Genomic DNA, 6,558 nt, shown 5'->3' on the forward strand with positions numbered 1-6,558 from the left:
GGATCACCTTAAAATAAAGTTAAGGGGCAGAACTCAAACTTGCTCTGCTGAGCTCCTCTGATGGAGCTTGTGGCAGTAGGTCTTGATCACTAGAGTAGGGAGGGGCTCTGCATCTTCACTGACTAGTGGAGGCGTGAAACTATTGCTGTCTATTGCATGACCATCTCTCTGCAGCTTCCTTGGCGTTAGCGGGGCTAGGAAAAAACTGTCCCCGGTAGTCACAGTGACATTCCAGCAAGGCTCCCTGGTGCGGGGGGCTGCCCAGAATTTTTGAGGCCATGAATCTGGTGACTTTCTGGGAGCCTGAGGATTTGAATAGAATGTATCAAAGCTTAAAATGCCTCTTAATCAAACGCAAAGGCTCCCAAGCCAGCAGTATTGGCTTATGCTTGCACTTTCCTTGGTGGCTGGTTAGAAGTTATTTGGAGCCCACTAGCGGTAGAAACCTAGCTGATGCGTTGTCTTCACCCTACATAGCTGTGTTTTGGGGACTCGGGACAGCCACTTGCGGACCCCGCTTTCTAGTTTTTACCTAGTGTATTGGTTGACTTTAGTCCAACTATTTTATTTTGTCCTTTAAGGCTTGCTGTCCTCTGTGGTTTCACCGGCATCAGAAAAATCAGGCCCATAATTCACCACAGATAGTGCTCAGCTGGAAGTAGCAATAGCGGAAGTGCAAGTTTACACGGGTGCTGGCATATTCCCACAGTGCTGCTTCACCCTACTCTGAGCAGGGTGAGTGGTCAACACTCCTGCCCCCTGTCTACACTTCTGCTTCCATCACTGGGAAGTTCTGGGGGATGAGCTGTGATTTTGCTGGTGGGTTTAGATGGAGGGAAGAGAGTGTTAGAGTGGGGTCAGCACTCATCTAACAGGCTGATATGGACCCTTGACTATGTCAATTATAGGTAGCAGTTAAAGCCATGGAAGTAATTCTTTCAAGGCTCTTAGTCTGAATCCTCATAGAAAGAGTGATTGCTTGCTTGGGTGACTTCCCAGTGGCCGGGGATTGGCGCTCTAATGCTGATCCTGCTTAGCGCTGTCAAAGCCTAGGGCCTGACCCTGCACTGTGCCAAGTGCCCTCCGTTCCCATCAACTTCAGTGGGAACCATGGATGCTCAGCAGCTGCTAGTGACCTTCAAAAGCCAAGCTGAAGAACACACTTCTCTGGCCTTGTGCAGGATAAGCCCTACCTTGATCTTATTCCTCCTCTGTAGCAATCTGCCATTGTATGTGTATTGCCAACAGCAGCATGTCTTTAAGTGGTGTAAAGATTGTAAACAGATTCACTTCTTTCCTTCCTTAGAGAATCAGTTGGTGGCACTGGGACATGGGATGTATGGGAAGGCGGCCCCCTGCATATGGCATAGTCTCACCTTCCTGAGAGAGGCTTTGTTGTCCTGTAGCATGCCAAAAATTCCCTGCTTTCGTTTCCGCCTTTTAGCACTGACAGACCAGTTTTTATTTAGTACGTGCAATCAGGGTGCTGCATAAAGGCAAGTGCCACAAAAACTGCTGACAGCCCTGGGGATGCAGGATGTAAGCTGGCCACCTGGATCTTGCTTCCTCCAGAGAAGGATGTGACTAAGGACTCTCGGAGGCGGTCTGTGTGTTGTAATCCTGAGCAGGAAAGCAGCCTTCTACACACAGCTCCCATGAATACAAACTATTCCCACGCTCTGCAGGGTTCAGTGTGCAAGGAGGCTCTGGATAGGACCTGCTGAGTGGGACATTAATGGGTTTCAGATGCCAGCCAATACAACCCAGTACATCTTGCTCCAAGCACTTCTAAGACCCTACGCCACATTTGGCATTTTTATGCATTTTTAAATATATGTATTTTTATATGTAACAAACCCTGATCCCAATTCATAAATTACAGCTCCCCATTTCCCAAGGAAATCCAGGAAGTTCCATTTTAATTACTCAGAAAGAAAAGTTTTTTGAGTTTGTACAAATTCTTGACTGTCCAAGGATAGCCCAATACACTGGATTTCTACAGAGTTGACTTCTGTGTGTATCGGACAGTTGGGTTAATCAGATGTGCGGGATTTCAAGGCCAGTTGAATTGGGACAGTGAATGTGAGGTACTATCTCTCTCTCCTGTTTGCCTAGCCATAGGAAGCAATCTGCTCAGTAAGTCTTACAATCGTATTAACTGGTCTTACCTCTCACATAGTCTGACTTATGTTATCAGGTTTCTGGTATGAAAGGTTTTGTTGGTTTTTTTGTGCATTTATTTATGTTTAACGAACCAGCTAGGCTTTGCCAAATTTGATCTTTTATTTACTGATCAGTGATATTGCGAGTCAACTGGAGAGCAAAGTATGGTTTGGTGGTTGGATCCCAGAACTGGGAGCCTGGGACTCCCAAGTTCTCATTCTGGTTCTTACTCCTTGGGCAAGTCACTTAGCTGCTCTCTGCCTCAGTTTCCCTGTCTGTAAAATGGGACTGATAATCCTTCCTTACCTCACAGAGGTGCTATAAGGCTTTGTTATTTGATGTCTGTTACAGGCTTTGAAAAGATTTTACTTGATATTAGGAAAGTGTCATAAAAATGTGAAGTATTTAATTTTGAACATCCAGGCTAAACTGACTCATGCTGGTTTGCATGTTAGCTTGATGGGCTGCATTCATCACTCCCCTTCAGGCAGTAAGAGTCTGACTTTTTCACACTATCATGAAATAAAAGCTTGAGCTAAATGGCATCTCATACAGAATCCAATCAGCTTTTTGCTTAAGACCATTGACAATAATATTGTGCCCCTAAAAATTGCTGCATCTGGTCAATGTTGTTGAATGTTTAAAATAAGGGGTGGTGAGGGAGAATAAAGAGAATGTTGGTTTGTTTGTTACATGCTTAAAACACTGGGACCAATGCAACTTAAAAAGAACATACTTTATGTTTGAATGCGAGGTATCTGAAGTGTGCATGCATTCAAAAGGGTTGTCACACACACACACACACACACACACACACACACACACACACACACATACACACACACACAGTGGGAGGGGAGGGGATACAGTGTCTCAGTTGAAATCAAATAGCGATTCTGAGGCAAAGGATTTTTTATTATCCAGCTACAGTACTAGGATCTGAAATCCTCTGTTGCCCTGGGCTACTAGGAAACTCTTTTCTGCATCAGAGGAAGAGTCCAAGCCAGTCAGGGTTGTTTAAGATCATCTTAATCCTGTGCATCGAAGGAAGAGCTGATGAACATGTCGTCTTATCCTCTTATTGTCTTTGAGGGTTTGTATGTTTTGCATCTTAGCTTAACTGTGTCATATGATTAGGCGGGTGCTTTTGTTTTGTTTTCGGGGGGAGGGGGGTGGAATAGATTTCTGTAGAGTTTTCTGGTTTTTAAATTGTTTGATTCAATAAAAAGCAAATGATGCAGCGTGGCTGAGTATTGTTTTAATTGACTTTATTTTATTTTTTTAAGGGCTCACAGAAAAATCAGTGTAGGGCAGTAACTGCAGAGCCAGGGTGTCAAAACGGGCCTTGGCTGGGACTTTGCTCCAGCCCCACAGTGTAGCAGGGGAATTGCTAGTGGGTGTGGGGAGAGGATGGTGCCGGAGACCGTTCTCTGTTAGCATTTAAAAACAAATACAGCACAGGCATGATCAGTGCAAGCTTTGCCCACCCCGTGCCTCAGCCCTAAACGATAGCAACCTCTCTTTATGGGTGAGAGGAGTTAATTCTCTGATATTTGTGAGACGTGGGCTTGTCCATTAAGAACTGAGCCCATCCGGCTTGCACCATGTGGGCTACCACACTTAATGACTCTCCGCCTTTGCCAGCCTGCCCTGACTTTGAACCAGCAGAGTAGAGAATCTAGCCAGCTCTTGGGTCTGTTACAAAGCAGGGCTCCAGTCTTGCTCTCTTGAGGCCCAATGGGACCAAGCTCAGTCCTTTACGTATGTTTTAGATGATGAGTGGCTCATTGTAGATCAAAAACTAGCACTCTTTTTTGTTTTTTTTTGGTAAGACTCTCCGTCAGTCCATTGTTAGCCCCTGCATTGTCTCCCAGGACATGGTGTGGATGTCACTCTTCCTTGAGACAACAGAGGATACTGTTAAGTGATTGGATTCCAACATAAGATTCCAGCTGTCATAAAGTCACTTGGAAAACCGGACTGAAAAGAATTGTATCTTGGCATGATCAAGCTCTCGTGAGTTGTGTGGAATGAACAATGGACCTGGAACTCACTGTAGCTTGGTTTCTCTTTGCCAGTACCGCTTAAGAGTCCTAAGATTTCATGCCCAGTCACTAGAAACAGGAACGGCACAGCAAGGAGCAGAATTATTCCTTTTCCTCTGTGACGCTGCATCCCATAATGCTTTATAGAAATATGCTTGTGAGTGTAAATATGACATAACTGGAATATGTTTTATGCTAGATATGCCATGTAACATATCTTTGCAAAGGTTATGATCCACTGAATATATTTATCCTGTTTGTATGCATGTATCATTTTTATATCTGAAGTTATGAGCGTTGGTTCTATGCTTGTATTTTAAAGTGTTTCCTGTAGGAAGTACATAAGGCAGATTTGGTCAATACAGCCTGAAGAGTTTATTCAAGTAATTGGGAGTACTTAACTAGCAATGGACTTTGGGAGATGCCAATTCACTTCTGAGCTTTCCTGGGAACGTTCAAACAAACATGTAAACAATGGCATGGGCCTGCAAAAAATGGAATCATTCATAGACATGTGACTTGCCCAGGTGGCTACAGACTCCATCTTGTTGCTGTGAGAACAAAGGGGTTTCCACCCACAAGAGAGAGACTATAAAAGGCCCTGGAAACCCCTCAATTTTGCCTTGAGCTCAGAAGATAGCCTCTCCACCCCAAAGAGAGACCTGAAAGAAACTGGAACAAAGGACAGTAACTACAGGGGTGTGAGTGATTGCTGGACCCAGACTAGGAAGGAGTCTAGTCTGTGAAAGAAGCTTATTGGAACATCTCTGAGGGTGAGATTTACCTGCATTTAGTTTCCTACTGTATTAGGCTTAGACTTGCGTGTTTTTGTTTTATTTTGCTTGGTAATTTATTTTGTTCTGTCTGTTATTACTTGGAGCCACTTAAATCCTATTTTTTGTATTTGATAAAATCACTTTTTACTTATTAAGCAGCAAAGAATCCTGTGGCACCTTATAGACTAACAGACGTTTTGCAGCATGAGCTTTCATGGGTGAATACCCACTTCTTCGGATGCAAGCAGTGGAAATTTCCAGGGGCAGGTGAGCAGGGGTGAGCTGCAGACGGTTCGCAACCGTTCGCGCGAACCGTTTGCTAAAATTAGATGCCGGACAGAGAACCGGATGCTAAAGTTCTCTGTCTGGCGTCTAATTTTAGCAAACGGTTCGCGTGAACCGTTGCGAATTCTGCCTCCACCTCCTGCCATGAAGCTCCTCCTTGCTTCTCCTCCCCCACGGCTTCCCGCGAATCAGCTGTTCGTGCGGGAAGCCTGGGAGGGCTGAGAAGCAGGCAGGCTTCCCCGGCCCAGGAAGACAACGCTGAGGTAGGAAACTGGGGGCGGGGGGGCGTGTGCCCCGGCTGGTCCCGGGGCGTGTGCCCGGCGGTCCTGGCGCGGCCGTCCCGCCTCCCGGCCGCGACCCTGCCCGGCCACCCCGCCCCGTCCCGGGTCCCCGCCCAACCCTCCCTGGCGCGACCCTGCCCGGCCCGGGTCCCCACCTGACCCTCACTGGCTGCAGCACGGCCCGCGTCCCCCGTCCCGGCCGCGACCCTCCCGGCCCGCGTCCCGACTCCCGAACCCCTCCCGGGTCCCTGCCCGACCCTTCCTGGCCGCATCCCCGCGTTCCGGCTGCGACCCTGCCCGGCCACCCGGCCCCCATCCCAGGTCCCCGCGTTCCCGGCCCGCGTTCCCGGCCCCGACCCTGCCCGGCCCCGTCCCGGGTCCCGCCCGACCCTCACCGGCTGCGGCACGGCCGCGTCCCCCGTCCCGGCCGCGACCCTCCCGGCCCGCGTCCCGACTCCCCCGAACCCTGCCCGGCCACCCGGCCCCTGGCCCGGGTCCCGCCCGACCCTCCTGGCTCGTTCCCCCAGCGTTCCCGGCGCGACCCTGCCCGGCCCCGGCCCGAGTCCCGCCCGACCCTCACCGGCTGCGGCCACGGCGCGTCCCGACCCCGAACCCCTCCCGGCCGCCCGGCTCGGCGCACCCCGGCCCTGCTGTGCCCCCACCTAGCGGGATGCTCGGCTCTGGACACAGCCCCCCACCTCCAGCCCGGCCTGGCCCCGTGGCTCCAGCCGCCCCTGCTGTTTTGCCAGGGGGCCGGGCTCCGGCAGCGCGGGTCTGGGCGTGGCGGCGGCCCCGGCTGCCCGGCTCCAGCTCTGGCCGCAGCCCTCCCTGGCTCCACCCGGCCAGCCACCTGGCTCCGGCCGCCGGGCTCCCTCCGCATCCTCCGGCTCCGGCCGCGCGACTCCTGTCCCGGCCCAGCCACGTCCAGGCAGCGCGGTAAGGGGGCAGGGAGGGGGTGTTGGAGAGAGGGTAGGGGAGTTTGGGGGTGGGGGGTCAGAGGGCAGGGAA

Source organism: Mauremys reevesii, linkage group 1 (genome assembly GCF_016161935.1).
Source record: "Mauremys reevesii isolate NIE-2019 linkage group 1, ASM1616193v1, whole genome shotgun sequence".
NCBI lineage: Eukaryota > Metazoa > Chordata > Testudines > Geoemydidae > Mauremys > Mauremys reevesii.